General features: G+C 39.9%; 1 non-coding gene across 1 annotated transcript; it reads right to left on the reverse strand.

Moving 5' to 3' along the window:
* Window positions 1–8,715: 8,715 nt before the first annotated feature.
* On the reverse strand, window positions 8,716–8,879 carry LOC122143849. The gene has a single exon (XR_006159399.1). It is a non-coding gene; the product is annotated as a U1 spliceosomal RNA (small nuclear RNA).
* Window positions 8,880–14,939: the final 6,060 nt, after the last annotated feature.

Genomic DNA, 14,939 nt, shown 5'->3' on the forward strand with positions numbered 1-14,939 from the left:
GCAACACAGCTTGATGTTTATTAACTGTCACTTTAACATGAAGTATCACTTCACTATTCTGTAATACATGAGCCACACCTGAGGGAGAACATTACACCAGTTCATTTACTTTTCACACAAAATCTGATCTAATTTACTGTGAAAACTGCTAAATAAAAATGATAATGAAAAGATGTGTAAAGTTTACCAATACAAAATCTCCCAAATTTTTAGTTTTTATTATTATAATTTTACATTTTGGTCCCGTTCAAAGCCTTTTGAGCTCTGTTGATTGTCCATCATCTGCAGCACAGCTGTATCAACAGCATCACATCACTGTCCATCACATCTAATACATTCATCTGTTCAACAAACTATTGCTGGTTTAATTCACTTTTTACTGTGTGAACACAGTAAAAAGTCAGGAATGTCAGAGATTTTGTGTGTATGTAGATAAACTTTACTTTAACATATGTCACTAAAAAACAGTTGATATTTCATATGAAATTATATTTCTGTAATTATGGTCTTTTACAAACAGAATAAAGCAATAAAACTCACAATGAATATAAAAGTGTTTTAATGTGTTTTTAGTCTGTTTCAGTTAATTATGTGATCAAATTATTCATTATTAGTGATTTATTATTAGTGTTTATTAGTGATTTATTAGTGATAAGTGATTTATTATTAGTGATTATTAGTGAACACTTTAATATTCATTGTGAGAGTTTTATTGCTTTATTCTGTTTGTAAAAGACCATAATTACAGAAATATAATTTCATATGAAATATCAACTGTTTTTAGTTGATATTTTGAAGAAACAGTCGAGCGACAGATAAGGACAGCAGTTTTTAAGTGTTTTGCCTCGTTTTCTAATTAGACTACTGCGTGATCGTCGCTGCTAGGAAAACTTTGCTTGATTTACTGTGTGTCTTACCCTGGTGAATACGTGTGAAGTGGCGTTTGGTTTTGTGTTTGCCTATCGCGGGACTGGACAGTTTCGGTCTGCTAAATAGGGAGGCGTGACCAAAGCCAGTAAGCACTACTTAAGAGCTGTTTTGTAAGCGCTTGTTGTCAGAAGAAACAGTCGAGCGACAGATAAGGACAGCAGTTTTGTAAGTGTTTTGCCTCGTTTTCTCATTAGACTACTGCCGTGATCATCGTTGCTAGGAAAACTTTGCTTTAATTACTGTGTGTCTTACCCTGCTAAATACGTGTGAAGTGGCATTTGGTTTTGCGTTTGCCTATCGCGGGACTGGACAGTTTCGGTCTGCTAAATAGGGAGGCGTGACCAGCTGACTTCAATCACAGGTAATCAGGCAAATATATAACTGGTAAGTGTCACTGCGGCAGCCCTCTGAAGCCTCGTGTGAAGACCGACGAGTGTAAAGACCATCAACTCACTACCTGCGCGACTCCACCGAGCAAGCACACCGACAGGGCACTTGAGTATTGCTTTTCCTACGCTTCAATTTTTGTACAGCTTGTCCTCAAATACTTATTTTGATCACTTGTAGTCACTATGTCTTTTCATATCTCTACTATTACTACGCACAACTCGAAGATCACACTATGTACGTCGAAGGAAGGCCTGCCCGACAAATCTAAGGCCTGTCCCTCTGACCTCTACCACTACGCTCTATTCCAGTTGGTCTCTGGAACTGCCAGTCTGCTGTTAACAAAGCAGACTTCATTTCTTCTATTGCTACTCATTCCGGTCTCAACCTCATGGCACTGACTGAGACTTGGATCAAACCTGAAGACACTGCCACTACCGCAGCCCTCTCCACTCATTTCACTTGTTCCCACACCCCTCGTATGACTGGGAGGGGTGGAGGTACTGGTCTCCTTATATCAAAAGATTGGAAAATTTGATCTTCAACCACCACCTACAGGTAACGGTTCATTTGAATCACATGCTGTTACTGTAACCCACCCCTGTTAAAGTCCACTTTGTGGTCATTTATCGTCCCCCAGGTCAATTGGGAAACCTTCTTGGAGGAGTTGGACGTGCTGCTATCAAACTATCCTGAAGATGGTACTCCTCTGGTACTGCTTGGCGACTTCAACATCCACCTAGATAAACCCCAGGCTGCTGACTTCAACACTCTGCTCGCCTCATTTGATCTCAAACGAGTGTCTACTACAGCGACTCACAAATCAGGCAACCAACTGGACCTCATCTACACGCGCTGTTGCTCAGTGGACAACTCTTTAGTTGCTGCACACCTCAGACCACTTCCTCATTACTGCTAACCTGGCACTTACTCCTGAAGCGGCACACGCTCCAACGCAGGTCACCTTTCGACAGAACCTACGCTCACTCTCTCCATCTCGCCTATCCTCTGTGGTTTCATCCTCACTTCCTTCACTCTCACAGTTTTCAGCTCTGGACACGAACATTGCTACGGACACTTTTTGTTCCACTCTAAACCTCTTTCTTGGACCACTTTTGCCCACTATCGTCTAGACCAGCACGCTCCACCCCATCTGCCCCCTGGCTGTCCAATGTTCTCCGTGAACATCGCTCTAAACTCAGGGCTGCAGAGAGGAATGGCATAAATCAAGAAATCAAGAAACTCTACCGACCTCAGTGTGTATCAGTCTCTCCTCTCTTCCTTCTCTGCAAACGTCCTCACTGCTAAAACATCATACTACCACGACAAAATCATAACAACTGTTGTGACGCTCGGGACACTCTTCAAAAACCTTCTCCTCTCTTCTTAATCCGCCTCCTCCTCCTCCATCGACTCTTACAGCTGACGACTTTGCAGTTTTCTTCACAAATAAGACAAGAACCATCAGCGACCAATTCTCCACACCGCAGACTGAGGATAACTTCACGACGACTAATGCACACACTCTCTCTCCTCCTTCACTCCACTCTCAGAGACGGACGTTTCCAAACTTATCCTGTCCAGTCATCCTACTACTTGCCCACTTTCTCTCATCACCACTCAACACCTTCAAGCGATTTCTTCTTCAGTTATACCTTCACTTACTCACATTGAAAAAACCACCCCTAAATCCGGAACATCTACAAAACCACAGACCTCTCGTAAGCCCACTGTGAAGAAACCATCTCTAAATCCGGCACTTCTAGAAAACTACAGACCTGACTGGTATCCCTTCTTCCATTCATTGCAAAGACACTTGAACGAGCTGTGTTCAAACCAGCTCTCTATGTTTCTTGTACAGAACTACCTCCTGGACAGCAACCAAATCTGGCTTCAAAAGTGGCCACTCAACTGAGACTGCCCCTGCTCTCGGTTACTGAAGCCCTGCGACTGGCAAGAGCAGCTTCAAAATCAAATCAGTACTCATATTGCTGGACCTGTCTGCTGCTTTTGACACCGTTTAATCACCAGATTCTCCTATACACCCTCAGAAAGATGGGCATCTCTGGAACTGCACTCCAGTGGCTTAACTCCTACCTTTCTGATAGATCCTTCATGGTGTCTTGGGGTGGGTGAAGTTTTTTAAGTCACAACACACTTGCTACTGGGGTTCCTCAAGGCTCAGTACTTGGTACTTGTCTTCTCCATCTACATGACGTCATTAGGATCTGTCATTCAGAAGCATGGTTTTTCCTATCACTGCTACGCTGATGACACTCAACTCTACTTCAACATTCCAACCAGATGACCTGACGGTAGTTGCTCGCATTTCAGCCTGTCTGAGTGACATTTCTAGCTGGATGAATGACCATCACCTTCAGCTTAACCTTACTAAGACTGAACTGCTGGTGGTTCCAGCTAACCCATCGTTTCATCACAACCTCTCTATACAGCTGGGTTCGTCAACCATAACTCCTTCCAGGACAACCAGAAACCTAGGAGTTGTGATGGATCATCAGTTAAGCTTCACAGACCATATTGCCTACAATGACCCGGTCCTGCAGATTTGCCTTATACAACATTAGGAAGATTAGACCATTCCTGTCAGAGCAAGCCACCCAACTTCTTGTCCAAGCTCTTGTTCTTCACATACACTACCAATCCAATGCTCTCCATCCAGAACTCACCACATGTACTATCAAGCCTCTACAACTGATCCAGAATGCAGCAGCGAGGGTTGTCTTCAATGAGCCAAAAACAGCTCACGTTACTCCTCTCCTCATCAGGTTACACTGGCTACCAGTAGCCGCTCGCATGAAATTCAAGGTACTGATCCTTGCCTACAAGACGACCACTGGCACGGCGCCAACATACCTAAGCTCATTAGTTCAAATCGTATGCGCCCTCCAGAAGTTTGCGCTCTGTAAGTGAACGAAGTCTTGTGGTGCCATCCCAAAGAGGTTCAAAATCACTCTCACTGACTTTTTCCTGGACTGCGCCCAGCTGGTGGAATGACCTCCCGATCTCAATTCAAACAGCTGAGTCTTTACTCATTTTCAAAAAAAACATCTAAAGACTCATCTTTTTCGCCTTGCACTTAACAACTAATACTAGTACTTACCTTTTCTTTTTCTTGTCTATCATATTCATTTAAAAAAAAAAAAAACCTGGCTACATGTTCTGTACTAGACTAACTGAGACTTGTCATAGCACTTGTTATACCGTTGTTGTTCTCATGTTGATCTGATTGTTTCTACTGTTTCTCAGTTGTTAAGTCGCTTTGGATAAAAGCGTCTGCTAAATGATTAAATGTAGATTATTTCAGAATTCTTGTTTGCCGCCCGGGTAAATGGTCAGTGAGTTTGCATGTGCAGGAGTTGTTTTTTTGTTTTTTGTTTTTTTACAAAAAATGCATCGATTTGCTTCAGGAGGCCTTTATTCACCTCCCAGAACCATGTGAGGCACTATTTTTTTATTATGAATGTATGCGCTTTATTTGACTTCTTTTGGACTGTTGACAAAAATCACCTGCTGACTGCCATTATAAAACTTGGAAGAGCAAGGACAATTTTAAAATTTAACTGTAATTGGATTTATCTGAAAGAAGAAAGTCATATACATCTAGGTTTGCATTGAGGGTGAGTAAATCATGGGCTAATTTTTTATTTTTGGATGAACTAACCCTTTAATAACATTGATTTGAAAGCTAATATACTTTTTATGTATTTAAAGATGGTACAATCCTTTGTTTTATATATTTGCAACATACTATTAAAGGGTTAGTTCACCCCAAAATACAGAAGGGTCATGGTCCAGGTGGAATGGTTCATATTAGTTTATACGTTTAAACAGACTTGTAGCTTGTCTGCTTTAAATACACAGTTAAGCAGATAACATGACTGCCTCTCATACTTTCTAGAGTGTTTTGCATATTTATTCATATACACAGAGAAGCCTTTGTTAAATGTTACAGTTATATTTGTCTTTTATATGTGTCAAGAAATGATAAGTGAAACACTATGGACTGAAGTACATGTGACAAGCTGCTGGTTGTTCATAGACATCCATCACAGGACAGCAGGAGTTCTTTATTGGGAATCCCAATGTTTTCAGTGAATACAGTTAAAGCATTTACTGAAAATACAAACACTGGGAACCTTAGAGAACTGTAGAAAACTTGCTGCATTAAACCTGCAGTAAAACAAGCAGACTCCTGCTCACCTCTAGCATCTCTCACAAGTTTTATTCTAAGAACGTGACACGAGCACAGATATCCACTGTGACCTTTAATCTAATGTCTGCTTCTTTTAGTTCTTCTCTGGTGAACCCACTGTAGTAATTCATCATTTTGAAATAGCATCTATTGAATGCTATTTCAATAATAATGCTATTATACACTAAGTGCAAATAGGAGCATTTTTTGAGATATGTTATATACACTAAGTGCTAATAGCTATAGATTATATTTACACTATGTTAAAATAGCAGAATTTCTGCTTTTTATACTACTTATTGCAGATAGTAGCAATGGTAACACTATATTTTGATAGTCCACTTTAGACATTCTACTAACAGTAAGTAACTTTGCAACTACATGTCAACTAGCAGTTAGTAGAGTATTAGTAGACTGTCTACTTAATATCTGCTAACACTTTCTTTGTCAACTTATTCAACTAACCCTAAACCTACCCCTAACAATAACCCTTAACCTACCCTAACAGTCTACTCTGAGAGTTAGTAGACATGCAGTTGCAAATAATGAGATTCAGTTGATATGTAGTTGACATATAGTTTACAAAGTTACGTATAGTTAGTAGAATGTCTAAAGTGGACTATCAAAATAAAGTGTAACTGTAGCAATTATCTGCACCTCAGTATTGTAGAACATTATAAAACAGTATGCAATAACTTAATGAGTGTAAGTTTAAACTTCAATTCAATTTATTAAATGGATGCCACCTTATGGAACAATAAAGACCTACCCTAACCCTGTCCAATACTTTAACTTACATTTTTGGGATTATTTATTATGCCCCCTGCTCCGGGTTTGTGTTCACGGTGTGTGTTTGCACGTTGGATGGGTTAAATGCAGAGTACAAATTCTGAGTATGGGCCACTTGGCATACTTGGCTGTACGTCACTTCACTCACTAAAAATTGGCCTTAAAATCCTCTAGTGTGGCCTCCCTTAGGGAAAGATCCAAAACTGGACCCAAGGGCCCAGACGTGCACTTGTAGCACTGTCCATCCCCTACCCATGATCACCAAGTCAGCTCCCCTTTCATCTGACCACCACACTGACTGTCTGATTATCCCACCAGGGGAGGGTCTAATGTATACACACTCTACAGAGGAATTTTGTGATGACCCAAATAGAGAGTAGCATTAAATAAATTTGTTCTCTTTCCAACATCTTAAAGATTTTCTTGGCATTCTGATCCATCCTTTGTGGTCCTTTGCCTCATGAAACACTTTTTTATACTCTTCAAAGCTTGTGACCACTTTCCCATGAGCATTAAAAGCACAGGTGAGCAGATACAGAAGGGTCATGGTCCAGGTGGAATGGTTCATATTAGTTTATCAGTTTAAATGGACTCGCAGCTTGTCTGCTTTAAATACACAGTTAAGCAGATAACATGACTGTCTTTCATTCTTGCTAGAGTGTTTTGCATATTTATTCATATACACAGAAGCCTTTGATAAATGTTACAGTTATATTTGTCTTTTATATGTGTCAAGAAATGATAAGTGAAACACTATGGACTGAAGTACATGTGACAACCTGCCAGTTGTTCATAGACATCCATCACAGGACAGCAGGAGTTCTGTGTGAATACAGTTAAAGCATTTACTGAAAATACAAACACTGGGAACCTTTGAGAACTGTTGAGAACTTGCTGCATTAACCCTTTGAATGAACAACATGGGTTTAAAGTGACCGGACTGGACTTTCTTTTTTTTCCCTATATTATTCCTAGAAATTAATTTCATCATTCAATATTCCAGGTATTCCTCAATTAACTTGTGTCTAATACCACAAACAAATAAATTTTTTTCTTTCTTAATTTTTTTAATAAAAATGTTTTTTTAACTACCCTTCTTATGCACAACATGGGTCTAAAATGTCCTGTATTAATTCTTGCTATTTCAGTCATGCTTGAGTGTTTCTTGGCTTAAATGGATAGTTCACCCAAAAATGAAAATTCTGTCATTTATTACTCACTCCAAACCCGTAAGACCTTCGTTCATCTTTGGAACACAAATTAATATATTTTTAATGGAATCCAAGAGAGCACTCTGCCCCTCCATAGACAGTAAGGATATTAACACGATCAATGCACAAAAAATATCAAGGACATCAGTAAAATAGTCCATGTGACATCAGGGGTTCATCCGTAACTTTACCAAGCTATGAGAATACTTTTTTTTTGCGCAAAAGAAAACAATAACAACATAATTTATTCAGCAGTTATTCTCCCAGAATTACCGTCTTCCGCCATTTTGGAGAGTACCCCAGAACGTATTCTGTGTAATGAGCATTATTACATTAAGCATATGCACACTGTCTACTGAATGTAAACAACACTGATTATGTTCAGCGAAAGCATGTGCATGCTGAACTGTAATCAACGTTCTTTTATGTCGAATATGTTCTGGGGTACTCTCCAAAATAGCAGAAGACGGTGACTCAGCCTATAAACATTTAATTCCTCTCACGCAGGCACAGAATGCATGTCATGTCAAGTAAAGTCACCTTTATTTAATATAGCGCTTTTAAAAATACCGATTGTGTCAAAGCAGCTTTACAGTATCAAATAGAAAACAGTGTGAAAAACATTTACAACAGTTAAAACATTTTGTGTGTAAATCTCATGAGGTTATCATTGTACTCAATGCGTGTCAAAGAATGAAAGTTACGTGACATACAGCCAAGTATGGTGACGAATGTTACGTGACATACAGCCAAGTATGGTGACCCATACTCAGAATTCATGCTCTGCATTTAATCCCACTCCAAAGTTCCACACACACACACAGCAGTGAACACACCACACCGTCACCACACACCCGGAGCAGTGAACACACACACCCGCAGCAGTGGGCAGCCCATTTATGCTGCGGCACCCAGGGAGCAGGTTTCAGTACCTTGCTCAATAGGACACCTCATTCGTGGTATTGCCGGCCTGAGACTCGAACCCACAACCTTAGGGTTAGGAGTCAAACTCTCTAACCATTAGGCCACGACTTCCCCTTCCAAGACATAACCAGCATAGGACAGAACTCCTCATTCTGAACAGCTCTCTGGATCATTGAGTACCCAAAAAGAAAGACAGAAGAAGAACTTTTTGTATAAAAAAATCTGCGAGAAAACCCATCTGCTTTGTTTAACCAGCACTTTCAGGGGAGAGTGCGAATGCAGTCCCCCACTACCACAAATTAATGCAGTCAAGATCCCACATTTGGGGAATTCAAAGGGGTCAGCACGGCTGGAGTGCAATGGACGAGCCTCGCCCTGGGTGAACCGCCTCCTTGATCATGGTGTCTCCCCTGCCAGGTAAGTAAATAGGAAATTTCGACAATGAGTAGGACCTGACACATGTAGTCTTACCCCAAGAGAGATTAGAATGTCTATAAATGCTGATCCCAATGCATATTTTTCAGATTTATTATTAGGGCCCGAGCACTGCAGTGCGAGGACACTCCCCGAACACCTACGTTTATTCTTTTTCTTCTTCTTCTTCTTCTTCTCCGCAATGAGTCGCATTTTTGAGGGCCTAAACATGCTCCAAAACTCACGAAACTTTGCACACGCATCAGAACTGGCGAAAATTTACATCTGATATAGGTTTCAGAAGTGGGTGTGGCAAAATGGCTTGATAGCGCCACCTATTAAATTTCAACGGAGTGCGCCTCGAGCTACGTTTCACCTAGATACATGAAAATTGGTACACACGTGTAGCACACCATTATCTACAAAAAAGTCTCTTGGTACAAAATCCAAAACCCAACAGGAAGTAAGTTATTTTGAATTTCCTGTATGATTTTTGTGCAGTTTTTGCCATTTCCATGCCTTGTACTTTGACGAACTCCTCCTACAGTTTTAATCGGATTGTCTTCAAATTTGGTGAGGGTCATCATAAGACCTTTGTGATATTAAAAAGTGTCAACAAGTGTTAAATAGGCTGGAAACATGCTAGAAACATACTAAAACATGCTAGCAACACTTGGCTAAGCGCTAAAGCATGCTACTAATGCAGTGAAAAAGTAAAGTTGCTGTAACTCAGGCCAGCAATGTCCGATCTGCCCCAAACTTCACATGTGTGATAGGTGTTCTGTCCTGAAACAAACACTTCATGACCAAATTCAGTTATAGTCATAGCGCCACCTGCTGGCAACAGGAAGTGACATGGTTAAAACTGTTATGGACTCCGGCAAACATATTAAAAATTGTCAGGAAGTGCTAAATACACTGGCAAACATGTTAAAAACACATACTTATACATGCTAGTAGCACTTAGCTAAGTGCTAAAGCATGCTACTAATGCAGTGAAAAAGGAAGTGCTGTAACTCAGGCTAGCAATATCCGATCTGACCCAAACTTCACACGTTTCACAAGAGTCCTGTCCTGAACACATCAACATGCCCGTATTCGGTTATAGTCATGGCGCCACCTATTGGCAACAGGAAGTGTCTGTGTTAAACACTGTTATGGACTCCTTGCAAAATAATAAAAATCATCAACGGTGTTAATAGGCTGGCAAAATTCTAGAAGCATGCTTAAACATGTTAGCAACACTTAGCTCAGTGTTAAAGCATGTTATTAATGCAGTGAAGTAGAACATTACTGTAACTCGTGCATACTATGTCCAATCTGCCTCAAGCTTCACAAGTTTGATTAGAGTCCTCGCCTGAAGATATCTACATGCTCATATTTGGTTATAGTTATAGTGCCACCTACTGACAACAGGAAGTGACATGTTTTAATACTTTTATGCACTATTAGCAACACCGTAAAATATGCCATTGTGTGCTAATCATGCTAGAAATATTCTCAAACATGCTAGCAACACTTACTATGTGCTAAAGGATGTGATTAATACTATGAAACAGGAAGTTGTTGTAACTCTTGCATACAATGCCTAATCTGCCCCAAACTTCACACGTTTTATAAGAGTCCTGGCCTGAACACATCTAAAGGCCAATATTCAATTATAATTATAGCGCCACCTGCTGGCAACAGGAAATGGCTTATTTTAAACTAACTTAAACATGAAATGTCTGATCTGCCCTAAACTTCTTCAAATGTTTGATAAGATTCCTAGTCTCAACAGATTTTAAGGCCAACATTTCAGTTATAATCATACCGCCACCTGCTGGTGACAGGAAATTACTTGTTTTAAACTATCTTAAACATGCAATATCTGGTCTGCCCAAAGTTCTTGTGTTTGATATCGGGTCCTGGCCTGAACTCATCTTTAGGCCAATATTTGTTTATAGTCGTAGCACCACCTGCTGGCAACAGGAAATTACTTCTTTTACACTAACTTAAACATGCAATGTCTTATCTGCCCGAAACTTTGTATGTTTGGTAAGAGTCCTGGCCTGAAGATATTTATACACCGATATTCAGTTATAATCATAGCGCCACCTGTTGGCAGCAGGAAATGTGGTGCAAATTTACCTTTTTATAAGCATATGGCCCAATGTTCGCTGTTCTCCTATGGCCACCGGTTGGTGGTGAGCCCGGGTGCGAGGGCCCTTTCATCGCTGCTTGCAGCTTTAATTAACATTTGTTTCTCTGGATAATGTTATATGAAGCACCATTACTTCAAATCAGAATCAGAATCAGAAAGAGCTTTATTGCCAAGTATGCTTACACATACAAGGAATTTGTTTTAGTGACATAAGCTTCCAGTACACAGAGACAACAACACACAAAAAAAACAAAAAACAAATTGCAAATAAATAAATTGTATGAACAGTTGTGCTATAGATGACAATGGATTAGAATAGAGTAAGATGCAGAAATGTACTTGGATGGAGGAGTAACAAATAAATATAAGAATATTGCACATTTTTGCATAAGTGGGGAACATTTAACTGTTCATGAGGTAGGTAGCCGGGGGGAAGAAACTGTTCTTGTGCCTGACTGTCCTGGTATTTGCGGCTCTGAAGCGCCAGCCAGATGGCAAATGTTAAAAAAGGAAGTAACTTGGATGAGAGGGATCCAGAGTGATTTTCTGAGCCTTTTTCCTCACTCTGGATGTATACAGCTCTTGAAGGGTGGGCAGGGGAGCACCAATAATTCTTTCAGCAGTCCGAAAGACTCAATGAAGCCATAGCAGGTCTGAATTAGTAGCTCAAACAAAAAAGTACAATCCCTAAGTGCACAGGAAAGACTCAATGACGGCCGAGTAGAACTGTATCAGCAGCTCCTGTGGCAGGTTAAACTTCCTCAGCTGGTGAAGGAAGTACAACCTTTGTTGGGTCATTTTAACCCTCTGGAGTCTAAGGGTATTTTTGGGGCCTGGAGAAGTTTTGTCATGCCCTGACATTTGTGCTTTTTTCAGTTTCTTATAAATATCTAAATGGGCTAAAGTGTAATCTCACTGTAATCAGCACACAAAACTGGGCTATAATAATATGTGAGCAGCATGTATGTACATGATTGTGTTTTTGAGAAAAAAAAATGTTATGCGTGGTTAGTGAAAAACTAAAAATGTTAAATCACTTGAATAAGGCAATAAAACCACATACAGAAAATTGGTTCCCAGGAATTTTGAGAACTGGAGCTTGTAGCCTAGAATTTTTTTTTTTCTAAATTATGTGAAAATCATCTTGTTTACTCACTTACAGAAAACAATATATTGATTAAAATTTTCTAAAACACTTTTTTGTTGGTAAAAGTCATATGCGAGTAGGCGTCAACTATCATGAATTCACACCTGAGAAGACAAAGACCTGCATAATGAGCTGCATAATGAGCCATTCAGTCAGCTGTGTCACTGAGAGGGATGAGTTACAAGAAAGAATGTGAGGACAAAATAAATGTATATAATTTTATGGTTGTAGTTTATTTAGAATACATTTTAATATCCCACAACATAATTTAATATTCACTTGTGAGTGCAGTTAAACAGTTTATTAGGAACAATCAAAGCTGACTTTCAAACTGATTTTTTTTGCATCATTACTCCAGTCACATTTTTTTATTTTTTTTTTTGTACTCAATTTTTATTCTACAAAAAAACATTTATTGTTATTATTATCATCATCATTATTATGATTATTATTATTATTATTAATGTTGAAAAGAGCTGAGAATATTTTTTTTCAGTTTTTTTAGGGGGGATAAATTGAAAGAACAGCAATGATTGTTACATTTGTTACAGTTACATTTATTGTTACATTTATATTATTTACATCAAGCTTTTGAATGGTATAGTAGTGTATATTGTTATTGAAACTTCATAATATTTCACTTGATTATACATTTAGTCAGGAATTATAGTTTGGAAAAAGTCTTTGGAAAAAGTCTAACTAGTAAAATGTTTTACACGTTATGTGAAAACTAGTACAAGTATATAAATAAATAAAAAGAGACTTACTCATGTTTATGAACTCTGCTGAATAAAGTGCTTCATTCTTTTTTCTGAGGAAATCCAAATCTCAAATCCTCACCCACATCACATCTTTTTGGGGTGAATTATGTCTTATTCCTCTCATCGCGAAGCAAACAGTAAAATAATAAAAACTTAGAAGAACAGTCTCGCTGCGTTGTCTTCTGTTGTGTGGGCGTATTCAAAAGCCGCGCGCTTCAGTGAAACATTTGAATCTCAAAAGCGCGCTCGGCGCGGGGGCTTGGTCGCATTAGAAGATAATGAAAGGAGCCGTGAAAAAACGGACATCGCGTTGTTTTCATATGGATTACTTTATCACAGAATATTTGTTTTCAGCAGCACTTGTTTAGTTTAAAAGTAGACATGTCAGGCTTTCTATAGATATCTCTCTCATGTCTCTGTGTTGAGTATTCACTGAGTTACAGTTCATTTTAATGACGCATTTGTATCTGAAGATCAGCGCAGACAAAGGCTGCAGACAGCACTCCTTGTTTGTTATCTTTATTTTATAAGTGCACAAAGTTTTGTTGTTATTATGTCTGCATACAAAAAAAAAGTAGACCCTTTACAGATTCGATTGATGTATTGCACTTATCTGTACGATCAAAACTGAAAGTGTAATTTAAGTTCTTTTCGGGGTTATCAGGAGAAAATACCCCAAAACGCGTATACGCGTTAATCGACTCCAGAGGGTTAACAATGGAGTCAATGTGATTGTCCCACTTCAGGTCCTGAGAGATGGTGGTTCCCAGGAATCTGAATGACTCCACTCCAGCCACAGTGCTGTTCATGATGGTGAGTGGGTGGAGTGCAGGGAGGTTTCTCCTGAAGTCCACAATCATCTCCACTGTTTTGAGAGTGTTCAGCTCCAGATTGTTAAGACTGCACCAGACAGCCAGCTGCTCACCTCTTGTCTGTAAGCAGACTCGTCACCGTCCTGGATGAGGCAGATGACTGTAGTGTCGTCTGCAAACTTCAGGAGCTTGACAGAGGGGTCTTTGGAGGTGCAGTCGTTGGTGGTGTAGAGGGAGAAGAGCGTGGGGAGAGAGACACATCCCTGAGGGGCACCAGTATTGGTGGGTCGGCTGTTGACATGAATTTCCCCAGTCTCACTAGCTGTTGCCTATCTGTCAGAAAGCTGGTGATCCACTGACAGATAGAGCTAGGAACAAAGAGCTGGGTCAGTGTGGTCTGGAGGGCTGTTGGGATGATGGTGTTGAAAGCCGAACTGAAGTCCACAAACAGGATCCTCACATAAGTCCCTGTTTTGTCAAAATGTTGCATGATGAAGTGCAATCCCAAGTTGATTGCATCATCCACGGACCTGTTTGCTCAGTAAGCAAACTGCAGGGGTCCAGTAAGAGTCCAGTGATGTCCTTCAGATAAGCCAGAACCAGTTTTTCAAATGACTTCATGACGACAGATGTTAGAACCACAGGTCTGTAGTCATGAAGTCCTGTTATCTTGGGTTTCTTTGGAACGGGGATAATGGAGGAGCGTTTGAATCGGCACTTCACACAACTCCAGAGATCTGTTGAAGATCTGTGAAAAGATGGGGGCCAGTTGGTCAGCACAGGTTCTCAGACAGGCTAATGTAACGCCATCTGGGCCTGGTGCTTTTCTTCTTTTGTTCTTCCTGAAGACCTGGCGCACATCGTTTTCACTGATTTGAAGAGCAGGAGGGGGGAGGGGGTATTGATGGAGGTGTTAACGGTTGTGTAGAGAGATGATCAGAATGGATGTGAGGTGTTTTCAAATCTACAATAAAACTCATTCAGGTCGTTAGCAAGTCGTTGATTAGCCTCAGTGCAGGGGATGGTGTCTTGTAGTTGGTAATGGCTCTCAGTCCTTTCCATACTGAAGTGTGAGTCGTTGGAAGTAAACTGGTCTTCCAACTTTTTAGAGTAGGTCCTGCTCTATGAGTGAGTTGTACTTGAAACCTGTCCTCTGAGAAATACTGAAAATATTGCTTTTAAATTGTAGCAACACCTCCCCCTTTTAC

Source organism: Cyprinus carpio, unplaced genomic scaffold (assembly GCF_018340385.1).
Source record: "Cyprinus carpio isolate SPL01 unplaced genomic scaffold, ASM1834038v1 S000006515, whole genome shotgun sequence".
Taxonomy (NCBI): Eukaryota; Metazoa; Chordata; class Actinopteri; order Cypriniformes; family Cyprinidae; genus Cyprinus; species Cyprinus carpio.